Source organism: Crocuta crocuta, unplaced genomic scaffold (genome assembly GCF_008692635.1).
Source record: "Crocuta crocuta isolate KB4526 unplaced genomic scaffold, BGI_CrCroc_1.0 scaffold72, whole genome shotgun sequence".
Classification (NCBI taxonomy): Eukaryota; Metazoa; Chordata; class Mammalia; order Carnivora; family Hyaenidae; genus Crocuta; species Crocuta crocuta.
The window spans coordinates 9,319,566-9,334,389 of record NW_027529427.1 but is presented as its reverse complement, the minus strand read 5'-3'; the positions used below and the strand labels follow the sequence as shown (position 1 = coordinate 9,334,389).

General features: G+C 45.2%; 1 protein-coding gene across 2 annotated transcripts in view; it reads right to left on the bottom strand.

Moving 5' to 3' along the window:
* SLC25A18 (solute carrier family 25 member 18) overlaps positions 1-11,078 on the bottom strand; it is a 28,616-nt gene extending 17,538 nt beyond the window's left edge. Inside the window, exons 1-3 of one of the 2 annotated variants that reach the window (XM_077759259.1) lie at positions 10,891-11,078; positions 5,985-6,159; positions 5,771-5,844 (exon numbers count right to left, since the gene is read on the bottom strand). The gene's annotated coding sequence lies outside the window, so the exon portion shown is untranslated. The remainder of the gene's footprint in view (positions 1-5,770; positions 5,845-5,984; positions 6,160-10,890) is intronic. The other variant, XM_077759261.1, reaches the window with a different exon arrangement.
* Positions 11,079-14,824: the final 3,746 nt, after the last annotated feature.

Below are 14,824 nucleotides of genomic sequence, written 5' to 3'. Positions count from 1 at the left end.
TTCTCTCTTAACCATTCACCTGGTGGGGACTGCCATGTTTCTAACATGTGAGGCTATTCTCCTAGGTAGTGTTGATTATCTGAGGATGGGCCCCTGACTTAATCTAGACCATTTAATCTCCCCTATAGGTATTTTATTATTTTTAAAAAAATTAATGAAAACATTTTTAATATTTATTCATTTTTTGAGACAGAGAGAGAGAGACAAAGCATGAGCGGGGGAGGGTCAGCGAGAGAGGGAGATACAGAATCCTAAGCAGGCTCCAGGCTCTGAGCTGTCAGCACAGAGCCCAACATGGGGCTCAAATTCACCAACCATGAGATCATGACCTGAGCTGAAGTCGGATGCTTAACCAACTGAGCCACCCAGGCGCCCCTCTACAGGTATTTTAAAGAAGAGATTGTGTAGCTTCTTTAAAGTTTTGTCTGTAACATAACCCTTCCGACCAATTTGCAGTCATGTTTACTGTCATGTGGTATGTGGTTTGGGAAACAGAAAGATAATAACAAGAGAAATGGATAAAGCAGACCAAGAGAGAGAACAGAGAGTTCTGGTGGGGTCTGAAGCCCTGACTATACAGTGACCCATTTCATTCCTGACCTTAAGTACCAAAGGGATATTCCAGTATCCTAATGAATTGACTTGTTGTCTTCTTGTTTGGGGATTTTTTTGTTTATTTTTGAAATGACTTATTGTCTTAAGCAAATTAGAATTAGTTTTTCTAACGGGGTATCCACAGAGATTTCCTTCCTTCCTTCCTCCCTCCCTCCCTCCCTTCCTTCCTTCCTTCCTGGCAGAGGGCATGAGTGAGGGATGGGGAGAGAGGTGGAGAGAGAATCCCATGCAGGCTCCGTACTGTCAGCGCCGAGCCCAAAGTGGGGCTCGAGCTCACCTGAATCAGGACTCAAACTCATGAACCATGAGCTCATGACCTGAGCTTAAGTCAGATGCTTAACTGACTGAGCCACCTAGGCACCCAACTAGCCAAAGACTTCTTAACTAATAAGCAAACCTTAAAGAACTCTCAAATTCCATTTCATTACAATTGAGATGCTTAGATAGTGAATATTGTAAGTGTTTAGAGATGTGCAAGGCCATTCCAGCCTGGCTTGGAGAAGGATCTAGAAATGGCCTTAAAAAATAAGGGAAAGGCGCCTGGGTGGCTCAGTTGGTTAAGCGTCTGACTCTTGATCTCAGTTCAGGACACGATCTCACAGTTCATGGTATCAAGTCCCATGCTGGGCTCTGCACTTCTCTCTCTCTGTGCCCCTTCCCCATGAGCACTCAATCTAAATAAATAAACTTAAAAAAAAAATATGGGGGTACTTGCTTCAGCAGCACATATACTAAAGAAAAAAATCAGGTAAAGTTTATAAGGAGACGAGGAGGGGGAGGTGGCTTGGACACAGCACTGTGTGAGGCACCTAAGGGGGCCAAGCAAAGGGCGGAGGGCACAGCTCATTGCCCTGGCTGGCTCACCAGAATGCTGGAAAAGGGCTACAAAAGTAGGTTAGGCCTGGCGTGGAGAACCTGGGGCTGCCCGGTATAGTCTGTGCCCCGCTAAATTAGGTAACTTTTCACAAATTTGATCCCTCAGGCAGTAAAAAACTACTGCACACTTTTAAGGGGGAAAGCACCCTTAAATGTGGTATGAGGTATGAGGTATGTGGTATGAGGACAATTCAGGAAGAACAGGTTGAGAAAGGGAAATTTCATGCGAGAAGCCAGACAGGTGGCATGATGGCAAAGCAAGGAGGTAGAGAGAAGAGGGGGGTGGTGGAGGGTGCAGAGGGCAAGGGAGAGCTGGGAGAGAACTCTTTAAAGGAAGGGCCTGGGCTTGGCAACTGTCCAGGGCTGAAGAACCGTGGAGCTGGTGGAGGCCTGAAACTGGAGGGGCTGAGGAACGAAAAGGCAGGCAAGGCAGGAGAGGAGACCGTCTGCTGGGAGGCTGCGGCCTGGGGGAGAAGCCGGGGTGCTGGGAAGGGTTTCCTCCAGCTCTGCGGGAGTCAGTGACCAGGTGCCCTCACTTGGCAGGCAGGATACCACTCTGCTTGTGCGCGGTGCCAGGCTAGTTTTTTGACCCCTGTTGTGCCCGTTTTTTCTTTTTCTTTTTTTTAAATATTTTATTTACTTTTGAGAGAGAGACACACACAGCATGAGCAGGGGAGGGTGAGAGAGAGAGGGAGACACACACAGCATGAGCAGGGGAGGGTGAGAGAGAGAGGGAGACGCAGAATCTGAAACAGGCTCCAGGCTCTGAGCTGGCAGTCACCACAGAGCCCGACGCGGGGCTCGAACCCACGAACCGCGAGATCATGACCTAAGCGAAAGTCGGACGCTTAACCGACTAAGCCACCCAGGCGCCCCGAATTGTTCTATTTCTTAAAGTATTTATAGTACTAGAAAAAAATTAGAAAATTTGGAAAGCACAGAAACCTGTATAGTAATTCTTTCCTTCTTCTTTTTTTTTTTTTAAATTTTTTTTAATGTTTTATTTATTTCTAGGAGAGAGAGAGAGAGACAGCGTGAGCAGGGGAGGGTCAGAGAGAGAGGGAGTCACAGACTGAAACAGGCTCCAGGCTCTGAGCTGGCAGTCACCACAGAGCCCGACGCGGGGCTCGAACCCACGAACCGCGAGATCATGACCTAAGCGAAAGTCGGACGCTTAACCGACTAAGCCACCCAGGCGCCCCGAATTGTTCTATTTCTTAAAGTATTTATAGTACTAGAAAAAAATTAGAAAATTTGGAAAGCACAGAAACCTGTATAGTAATTCTTTCCTTCTTCTTTTTTTTTTTTTAAATTTTTTTTAATGTTTTATTTATTTCTAGGAGAGAGAGAGAGAGACAGCGTGAGCAGGGGAGGGTCAGAGAGAGAGGGAGTCACAGACTGAAACAGGCTCCAGGCTCTGAGCTGGCAGTCACCACAGAGCCCGACGCGGGGCTCGAACCCACGAACCGCGAGATCATGACCTAAGCGAAAGTCGGACGCTTAACCGACTAAGCCACCCAGGCGCCCCGAATTGTTCTATTTCTTAAAGTATTTATAGTACTAGAAAAAAATTAGAAAATTTGGAAAGCACAGAAACCTGTATAGTAATTCTTTCCTTCTTCTTTTTTTTTTTTTAAACGTAAGCTCTATGCCCAGTGTGAGGCTTGAACTCAAGACCCCTAGATCAAGAGTTGCATGTTCTATGGACTGAGCCAACCAGGCACCCCTGAAGTAATTCTTGTTACATGGTTTCCCAGGATCATATTTTGAATTAGGCTGTCCAGAGACACATCTATTTAGAGGGATGATTCTAGATGGTGAGCTGTAGGGACCGGAGCAGGCGAGGGTTCTCTGAGCTCCTGATTCCACCACTTTTCATTCCCCCCACATTAAAACATTCTATTATCTTGACTTCTGTGACTCCCTGGCTCTCCCCAGTGGCTTCCCAGCCTCTCATGACCAGTGTCCTTGGTCACTGGTATCCATAAAGTCTTGCCAAGATTCTTGACTCCTTCTATTGCACTCCACACAGCCATCTTGAAAACCCACCTTCTCCTGGGCTTCAGTCACTGTCTACTTGCTCATGACGCTGATGTACCTGCAGCTCAGGATTCCTGCCCTGAGCCCCTCACCATCATCTTAACCAGCTTCTGGCTGTCCCCATATTAGCAGCCTGGCCTCACACAGTATAGTAACATGTCTTTTTACTTGTATCCACCCCTCTAGATCTGCTATTTCTCTTCCTGGTTCCCTAGCTCTGGAAGCTGCACCACCAGGTATTCAATTATCCAGGCCGAGTCCATGCGCCATTTTTGATTCCTCCTTTTTCCCTTAGGCCCCCACAACTTATCATGTTCTGGCAACTCTTTCTCCTAAAGTCAGTGCTACTTAGGGCATTGGTTCAGTGCTGGTCTGTGAACAACCACAGAAATTGAGAGTAAATGCTTAGAAATTTTTATGGCATCTTGAGGAATTTCATGTTTTACAATTTACTGAGAAAAATGTGAGCTTATATTTTATCATTTAAAATTTTTTTATTTTTAGAGCGTTTAAAAATTTTATCATTTAAAGTTCTTTTTTTGGGGGGTGGCTGGATGGCACAGTTGGTTAAGCGTCTGGCTCTTGATTTCAGCTCAGATCACGATTTCATAGTTTGTGAGTTCGAGCCCCACATTGGGCTCTGCACTGGCAGCGTGGAGCCTGCTTGGGATTCTCTTTCTCTCTCTGCCCCTCCCCTGCTCATGCTCTCTCTCTCTCTCTCTCAAAATAAATAAAACTTAAAAAAAATTTTTTTAATAAAATTATTTTTCTATCAATTGATTTTTAGGGGCGCCTGGGTGGATCAGTCAGTTAAGCATCTGACTNTCTCTCTCTCTCTCTCTCTCTCTCAGAAATAAATAAAACATAAAAAATTCAATTGATTTTTATTGTATTTTAGAAAATTATTTCTCCATAATAGACTAGGATAAACAGGCTTTTCATCATGGGTGGAAAAGAGCTGTCCTAAGTCTCTCATGAGCCCACCAGCCACTGCTTGATCACATGGGCATCACCCACTGTCTGGCGCACCTGACAGCCCTCCACCCCCTGTCCATGCCTTCAGTCTTGCTTCCCTCAAATCTAAGCTCCACGCGTGGCCAAGTAAGCAGAAGGGCAAGTCTGGACCCAACCGCTAGCCTGCCACGTAAGCACTTCCCCGCCTGAAGTGTAGCGCTAACTTCCCACCATTCTTAGGGCAGCTTCCCAATCCTTTGGCCAGACCCGGACCCTGCTTTCCTGCTTGACTGTGCCCTCCCAAATCACCAAGACTACTCTCCCTGCCAGCCATTGAGAACACTCACTTCTGGGAACACACCATGGTCTCTTGCACATACTGAGCCTTGCACATACTGTCCTGTTAAGTAGGACACTCTTGCCCCATCTGTACCTGATGAAATACAAATTGGTTTTTGGAAAACAAAAAAGAAAAAAATGTGTTTTGGGCCTCAGCTTCCTCTCATGGGCCCCCACCCCCCTTTTTTTTTTTTTTAAAGTTTATTTATTTTGAGAGAGAGAGAAGCCCAACCAGGCTCCACATTCAATGCAGAGCCTGACACGGGTTTTGTCTCACAGCCAACCGTGAGATCACGACCTGAGCCAAGATTAAAGGTCAGGCGCTTAACCCACGGAGGTACCCAAGGGCCCTTACCTTAAGTCCCTCAAATCTTGGCCAGGAGTCCTGTTCCTGTTCTGTGATCCCATTTAATATCCAGTTATAGCACACACCATGTCGTATTACAGCGGTTTTGTCCACCCCCAATCAAAATGTTACTGGGGGAGGAAAGGGTTAGGGTTGTGTCCCAGGGCCTGGTGCAGAGGTAGTCAATGAAGATGTTGGAATCAGCAGACCACGAGGGTGACTGCTGCCTTTAACTCTGTAGTCAGTCTCATCGTGAGACAGACAGTTCTGCCTCTCAGTTGTCTCTCTCTCTACCTTGTGCGGGGGCCCTCAGGGAAGAGGAGCATTCTTTCTCCACCTACTCTAATTAGCAGGGCAAGCGAGAGTTCTTCAGAGATAAGCCCCTGTCAGGGCAGTGCCAAGGAAGTAACTGGCTTCCTGACTGAGATGTCATTTGGGATGTCCTATGGTCAGGACTGGCCACCCCCTTCCAACTCAGTGCAGCAAATGGAAGGAGACCCTTTCTCACTGGCTGCTCTGACCTTCTCCAGATATTTATTTGCTAGAAGTGGGTCTTTCCTTACCAACGCTAAGCTTGATACAGACAAGAGAAACACTTACCTGCTTTCAGTAAGGAACCTTCCGCCTTTTCTGGATGCCAAGCTCGAAGCCAAGTCACTGATGAACCGCAGGAACTGCAGGAAGGGTTGGTTTATGGTCCTCTGTTGGTATCGTTAGTGGCCCTCCCTCTTCATGCCCCCACAGCCCCTTCCCCTGGGGCAGGGAGGGAGTCACTAAGCCATCCTCTACTCCGGGTCCCCAGCTTCTCTCCTACCTGAAAAGAGGTCACTACGCAGCCTAGCCAAGCCCAGTCCCTCCTCGCCAGGTGGCAAGCAAGTGGCTGTTTACTTGCTTGTGGAATGACTGAGACAAAAATTCGGGCTGGAAAAAGCTTTGGTCAGGGCAGCGTGGGCTGGGCGTGAGGGGAGACTGGCCACCCACTCAGAGACCTGGAAGTCAGGGAGGAGGACAAACAAGGGAAAATCAATGCAGTGCAAACACTTCTGCCAGACTTCTGAGGTCAGAAGCCAGCTTCTGCTTCTCAGACTCACACACTTTTCCAGCTACAGGTGATTGCCTAGTTCAGTGGCTCTGTATTTTCAGTGGTCCACCACGTATAGTGGTCCACCACGTACTCCACCGTGGCAGGGCTGCAGTGCTGATGTGGCACGTTGCCTGCACTCACATGCGGTACAGCTGAGTCGTGAACTCCATGCCGCCACTGAGGATTTCTTCCAGCTACACCGCTGGAGAGGTTACTGGAAGTAGTCATCGGTTTTGGCCTTGAAGACCGAGGGCAGAGAGGTAAAATTAAAACCCAGCTTCTTTTTAGCGGCAAAGTGTCTAACCTGGGGCAAGGGAGGAGGCAGTAGCGGAGAGAAAAAAGCTGGTAAAATACTGGGTCCCAAAGGTAGAGGACCTAGTTGCCTGGCCAAGGATTTGGGAGGGATGAAGAATCAGCATGGGACAGACTTTGATGTCAGAGACCCAGGTTCAAATTCCAGCTTCCAAGTTAATAACTACCTCACTTTAGGCAAGTTATTTAACTTAGTGCTTTTCTTCCTCAAAAGGCACTTGAGATATCCACTTCTTCTATAAGACTGCTACGAGGCAGCAGAGTAGAGTGATTGAGTGGGCTTTGGAGTAAGACTGCTTTTGAACTGGTTTGAATTCCAGTTTACCACTTACTAGCTGCATTGCATGACTTTAAACAATTACTTAATTTCTCTGTGTTTGCGTCTTCTTCTGTGAAATGAGACTGAGATGTAGAGCATTTAGTACATTTAGCATTTAGTGGCTGGCACATAAAAGGTGTTCACTAAGTGATAACATTTTTTCCTCCCTTTTCTTGATGGGCAATGGAAAGCTGACACAGGATGTGGAGTAGGGGCTCAGAGGGCACAGTTCAGGTTTTTTTTTTTGTTTTTTTAAGTAGGTTCCATGCCCAACATGGGGGTTGAACTCATGACCCTGAGATCAAGAGTCACATGCTCTACTGACTGAACTGGCCAGGTGCCCACCTGTTTTTTTTTTTTTTCTTTCTTTTTGGTCACAGTTCAGGTTTATGGCAGTGCCAAGTGGTTTGGACAGGCCAGGAGATGACAATAATCTAGGTGAGAAATAAAATGAGAACCTGTCTGCAGGAGGGAAGAGATGTGTAATTTCTGTGAAGAATCAATCGGGCTTGGCAGGTGATTAAACATGCCAGGGACAAATATCAGGTTTGACACATGGATCAACAAGAGAAGATAGATCATCACCCCACTAGTAGCATCAGGAATGGGTAGGTTAGGAGAGTGAGGAGGAAGAAAAGTTAGGCTAGCTACTGAGTTTAAAGTGGCAGCCACAAAACAGGGGATGGCAGTGTGCACCAGAAAGAGTGGTACCACACCTGTTAGGGTGTGGTGATCCAATAAACAGAAAACAACACGCGTGGGCAAGGACGTGGAGGAATTGGATCTCCCATGCATTGCTGATGGGAATGTAAAATAACCCAGAGGCTGTGGAAATCGGTATGGCAGGTCCTCAAAGAGTTAAAAACAGAACTGCCATATGATCTAGCAGTTCCACCTCTGGGTATACACCCAGAATGGAAAGCAGTGCCTTAAACATGTATCTGTACACTCATGTTCACTGCAACATTATTCATGACAGCCAAAAGGGGAAACATCCCAAATGTCCTTTGTTGGATGAATGGATAAATAAAATACAGCATATACACACAATGGGATGTTCTTTAGCCTCAAAAAAATAATAAAATTCTGCTACATGCTACAACATAGATGAACCTGGAAAACATGCTAAGACAGAAAAAGGAAAAATATTGTATGATTCCATTTATCTGGGGCACCTACAATAGTCCAATTCATTGACACAGAAAGAAAAGTAGTTACCAGGGATTGGGAGAAAGGGGAGGTAGGGAATTAGTTGAATGGGTATAGAGCTTCACTATGGGATAAAGAAGTTCTGGAGATGGATAGTTGTTATGGTTGCACAATGAGGTGATTGTACTCAGTGCAACTGAAGCATACACTTAACAATGGCCAGGGGCGCCTGGGTGGCTCAGTCAGTTAAGCGTCTGACTTCGGCTTAGATCACATCTCACAGCTTGTGGGTTCAAGCTGCACATTGGGCGCTGTGCTGACAGCTTGGAGCCTGAAGCCTGCTTCAGATTCTGTGTCTCCCTCTCTCTGTCCCTCTCCTGCTTGTGCTTACTCTCTCTCAACATAAACATTTTTTTTTTTTTTAACATCTAAAATTTTAAAAAAAGCAAATGCATTTGGGGCACCTGGGTGGATCAGTTGGTTAAGATCTGACTTGGGCTCAGGTTGTGATCTTACAGTTTGTGAGCTCAAGCCCGCGTTGGGCTCTGTGTGTTAGCTAGAAGCCCGGAGTCTGATTCAGATTATGTATCTTCCCCTCTCTCTGCCTCCTCATGCTGTCTCTTAAAAATAAACATTAAAAGAACAAAAAGAAAGTATTTAAAAAATGGTTAGAATGGTATATTTTATGTGTATTTCATCAGGGTAGAAAGGAAAAGAGATGAGCCATGAAGCCAGTATATTACATTTAAACATAAATGGGTGACACTGGATGAAGAAGGGAAGNGGACGCTTAACCGACTAAGCCACCCAGGCGCCCCAGTTTTTTTTAACTTTTAAAAAAATGTTTTATTTTTGAGAAAGAGAGAGGCAGAGAGGGAGACACAGAATTTGAAGCAGGCTCCAGGCTCTGAGCTGTCAGCACATAGCCTCACAAGGGGCTTGAACTCATGGGCAGCAAGATCATGACTTGAGCCAAAGTTGGATGCTTCACCAACTCAGCACCCCAGGCACCCCAATTCACCCCAATTAATGTGAATTATAATAAAATGGCTAAGAAAGAATGTTAAAAATAAACAAGACATAGGAAACAAAACTGTAAATCATTTTGGTAAAAAATTTAATAGTGGCAAATAAAACTTATCGAATAATGGCAGTAGGGACACTTGGTGTCAATGTCCAATAGGAGCTTGGAAAAAGTGACCAAATCATGGCAAAAAAGTCTGAATTGAAGATGGAAGTTGATTGAATAGACATCTTAAGTTGTCGGTAAAAGTAAAAGGAATCTAGAGGAAGGTGCTTGGCTGGGCTTGGTCAGTAGAACATGTGACTCTTGGTCCTGGGGTTGTGAATTTGGGCCCCATGTCGGGTGTAGAGATCATTTCAAAAAAAAGTCTTTAAAAAAAAGAAGAAAGGGAGCAGGTCTTAGGAAGAACACACCTTTGGAAAGAAAAAGAAGGTAACTGGAAGGGCACGCCATGTGACAGCTGGGTGAATGTGGGACATGGCACCAGTGAGAACCGGTTCAAGAGGGGGTCGATCAAGCTGTCAGAGGCCACGCAGAAGTTGTAAGGGCTGTGAAAGGGCTGAGGCTCTATGTAAGTCAGTAGTTTTAGAAAGGTAGGGAGGAAGCCAATGTCAGGAAAAAAAAGTCAGGTTCTATTGGTAAAGTTTGGATGAAGGTACAGGGTGCTTGGCTGTCTCAGTCAGAAGAGCATGTGACTCTTGATTTTGGGGTTGTGAGTTTGAGCCCCATGTTGGGTGTAGAAATTACTAAAAAAAAAAAAAAAACACCCAAAGAAAACCCACCCTCAGTCTAAGCCAGCAGTCAGATTTTGTATTTTTTAAATGATTTTTAATGTTTATTTATATTTGAGAGAGCACAGAGCACAAGGAAGGGAAGAGCAGAAAGAGGGAGGCACAGAACCAGAAGCAGGCTCCAGGATCTGAGCTGTCAGCATGGAGACTGACACAGGGCTTGAATCCATGAACCGTGGGATCATGACCTGAGCTGAAGTCACATGCTTAACTAACTGAGCCACGGAGGTGTCCTTCTACATTTCTTTCTACCTATCTATCTATCTATATAAAATAACACATATATATATTAAACAGAGAACAAGTGGGGGAGGGGCTCAGAGAGAGAAGGGGTTAGAGTATCTCAATCAACGGACTGTGCCACGCAGGTGACCCCAGAATTTGCATTTCTAACAAATTCCCAGGTGATGCTTTGGTCCAGAGACTACACTCAGAAGCACAATAGAGTATGTGACCACAAGACAACAGCAGACACTTAATATGGAAGGCTGCTGTAGTGGGGCCGTCCCATGCCCTCTCCATAAACATGCTCGTTTCTACAGACCTATGTTGTCTCTAGGAAACCTCCTCTCAGTCCCCCCCTGGGGAGAATTACTGGTGTTAGAATGGTTTGCTCCATGTCTTCATCACTGTAGTGTAGCCTCATGGGAGCAGAACCAGGATGAAAAGGAAGAGGGATGTAAGCTGCAGCAAGGACTCAGAGAAAACCAGGCAGAGACTACTGAACGGAACAAGCTGAGACACCAGGCCAAGGCTGAGGAGATGCCGGCTCTGCGTTCCTCGCCAGCACATCCAGGTCTGTCCAAACCAAATGGCTAACAACACACCACCCTCCTGCAATGATTAAACTGCAGGGAGGGAATACAAATCTTTCTACTACTTAATGCAGTGTGTTCTTTCTAACACTTTATTGTAGTCCATTTTTTCTGTATTACTTTTCTCCCTTTACTGTGAACTCTGAGCAAAGAAAGCTATTTCCCTCCTTTTCCACTGTTAGTAATTAGGCAAATAACTAGACATAAGCTGGAATTTAATACTTACTGAGAACTTGACTGCAAATTAGTTCTTGGGGCACACACAGGCCAGGCTTCGTTTGGATGTCTTTGCCTTCCTACTGTGGACTCAATTCCTCCCCAAAGCAAAAACCTTGAATCCAATCCAAGGAACTAACTCCACTTTGTGAAAAAAAAAATTCTATCTAGCATGAACTGGCTTAGAATAGAGCTACTTCTTCCTTGCCATTCTCTGTCCAAAATGAGGTTCAAATCCAAGATTCTAGGAGCAAGTAGTGCTTTTCCAAACCTGAAGACTTCTCAAGGGGACCTGAATTTATATGCGGGTCATGGAAACAGAAGGGGGCTGGGATTTCAGCACACAATAGCCAAATCTGGGGATTTTCCAGCTGCCTCTTTGGCTGGTATTTCACAGTCCATCTTACACTGAAGATTTTTGGTAAAATTGCCTAAGGAAACTAGAGGAGCGAGCACTGGTAAGCAAGAGAGGGGACTAAAGCACATACACAGATGTTCTCCATGAAAAAACCCAAGGGAAAACCTCAAGGCCAGGGTAACAGATCTGCAGGGCCAATCTACAGAGAATCCCGTTGGGGGTGGGGAGGGAGGGTGAGTGCCAGCTACAGCAGTCAGGACACTCAGAGCTCTGCCTCATTCCCAGCTGGTCTAGAATCCAGGCCTGGGAGGAAAAGGTCCGATGGCATTTCTTCCAAAGGCACCCCTTGCACAACAGTTTACTGACATAGGCCTTTCACCTCTAGTTAGATTACAGGGTGAAGGGTGACCTCCAAGAGAGTCCAAGCCTGGATTATTTTCTGCATTCTGCTAATACCACTCTCAGAGAGTGTAGATTATGGCAAAACTGAACCCTACAGGGACTACTTGTTTATATAATTAAGATACCTTTCCTTCCCCAATGACAGCAATTGGTTTAGAGACAGAAGACATTAATGTTTAACAAGAGAAGCACTCTGGATGTTTCCAAATGTCAAAAAAGAAAGTTCCGCAGAGTTTTGAGACTAATCCTCACTGACAATTTGTGACTTCCTTCCTTTTCCCTAAATCTTGCCCTGCCAGCTTTCTTTTCATGCTCCAATTTGAAGCAAGCAGCTCAGTGATTATAATTGCTGTGTGAGCTATGTACACATAGGGTTTAATGAGTGTTAATTCAAATAATAGTTCCAAAAATAGAGCTGCATCAACACTGCCTACTGTACCAAATTTTGAAACAGAGTTCACTTGTGGAAGGTACTTTGTTTTGATCCCAAAGAGATAAATCTGGAAACATCCTAAAGGACACTCAGCTAAGAGCTAAGTTCCTATGACAAAGTAAATTAAACCCTATCATTAGCTGAAACAGTCAAAGAATTTTAGCCCTTGCTTGGTGAAGAATTCATGTCACAGTAGTTGCAGTTGGGAATCTGGAAGTCAGAAATCAGTTTTTTCATGCATCTTACGGATGTGATACTCAAATGAACTGGGAGTAGAGTTGATATGGACCATGTCAGTGTCACAGTTGCCACGACAACAAAGGAAGCCAGGCCAGGGCAGTGGTCCACCCACCTTATCCCACCAATGCAAAAGGAGACACTACGAAAGCATCTAACCAGCATCGTGTCAAATCTAGGGTTTACTAATGATTTTCCTTATTGTTGGTTTTTGCTTTAAAAATTATATGGAAATGCAACTACTAAACTAGAAAACATGACTGGTATAATATTTTTTAGGAAAAATGCCTTTTATGGGAGATAGTTTTAAAGCAGCTGACAGGATAGGAATCTCAAAAATATATTAGTTAATAATAATAGATCAACAGAGATAACAACACCAGATAATCAGGAGGTCAAAAGAGATCTGTCACTGTCCTAGAAAGTGATAAACCTGAGTGAACAACAGATTTGGAAATTGATACTATTTGTGTTAGAATTTTTACTGAATGAGATTACTCACAAGGCCAAGTAAGGATAAAACAGTCCAGAAATTTTGGGGTCTTGGGACTATGGCTACTTTAAGACGGTTAATTTGTTGTTCTTTTTTCAAGTAATCTACACCTAACCCAGGGCTCAAACTCATGACCCTGAGAACGAGAGTCACATGTTCCACGACTGAGCCAGTCAGGTGCCCCAAGGTGGTCACTTTTTATCTATTCTCCTCCCCCATAATAAAAACCCTCCTAGGAACTGGAAATAAAACCTCAATGAACTGGGCAGGTAGAAGAGCACCTGCTTGCTTACCTAGCCTAGTAGCTCCCACTTTTGACCACCTGTAATTCACACACAGCTGTAGGCCAGAGCTGTCTGCTGGAAGGAGAGCAAAAGTAGTGTATACAAGTGTGTCAAAGGTGTGTATCAAGGGCTAGGTGTGTGGGGGTGGTATTGAGAGTGGGCACAACGAGGCGGGTGTTGACGGGGCTAGCTGGGGGGTATTGTATCCCAGATACCATGTGAACAGCCAGTCAGTTTTCATACTGTTCTGAGGCCCTCCACAGAACACGCACCACCATCACCTGCAAAGGGCACACTCCTCTGACTGCCCCTACAACCGCCCGCCTGTCTTGATGAAGCCAGGGGAGATGGGTGGTGGTGCTGGGGCCTCGTTCAAACCTTCATCCCAATGATAAAAGTGACACACGGACACACACAACTCACACATATCAGAGCCTTGCTATTTTAAGAATGTACTTTATACAAAATAACCAGTTCATATGGAAATAAAATCTACAGATCTCTGAGGATCAAAAAGCTTTTTAAAAAGTTCTTTTAAAAAATTATCCAACACACGATATCGAACTAACTATTGAGGTAAGTGTCGCTCTCAGTGAAACAAGGAAATCAGCAGACCACGACAAAATATACACAATATAAAAATAAATAGCATTCCCCTTTCCAGTACTGGCCAGGAAAGTTCTCACGGCTTTTGCAGCAGGAGCGAAGAATCCCTGACACCATGCCGCAGGCTGGTGGAGACTGGCCTGGGCTCCCAGGAGCTGTGTGCAAGGCAGGAGAGTGAGGTACCCAGGTCCCAGCTAGGGGAAAGGGGTCACACGGAGGACATTGAATGGGGTTCAGCATTGCAATAACTTACTCATTATCCACACCCCTGTTCCCAACCCCATCCCACCCTTTTCAAAAACATGCAGGACAATCAGCTGCTTCTCAGGCATTTCTACATAGAGTTCAGTCAGTCCCCTGGTACACAGTGAGAGACCACGACTAGCTGGGGAGACAGCCCTGCTAAATGTCTGTTTAGCAAAGGCCTACAAAGCAGAGCCAGATGAACACCCAACCTGGAGAGAAGGTTTGCGTCACAGCTTCATAAGAGATGGGATGCAGAAATGTTCATATAAGTTCTGTTTTCCCAACGGGAAAGCAGGGCAAGGCTGGGTGTCCTACGGCTCCATGTTATAGAGAGAGTCCAACCCACCCAAAAAGTTTAAAAAGGGGATTCTTCTCATGCAAGTCTCAATCACATTCTTAGTTCTTAGACAGTGACATGAGCCCAGAAATAAAAGCTCAACCACAATTTCAAGTATCCTCACTGACATGTTGAACAGAGAGCTATCCACAGGGACACTGTATCCCAGAACCCCCCACGGTGGCACAATCTTGACTCACATGCACATGGAGCTGACTTCCTTATGGAGGCCCATGCAGAATCTGGTAGGGGGCAAAAGCACTGACACTCAGTCACAAAGCAGAGGGTAGCAATAATGCTAGAACACTCTAAGCCTTTCATTTCTTTGAAAGTATGACAGGATTCTGACACTATGTGACTGTCCTTGCCTTGGGACTACTGGGTTAAGACTTCCTGTGAAATTCAGATTAGGTCTTAAGAGCAGTATATTATTTACAGATTTGAACTTCCATGAAAAAAAAAAAGGGAAAAAATTTCAATCTAGTGGTATGGATCAAAAGCTTGTTTCTGACATCTGTGGTGACTGCAACACTGGGATTTTGTGTGTT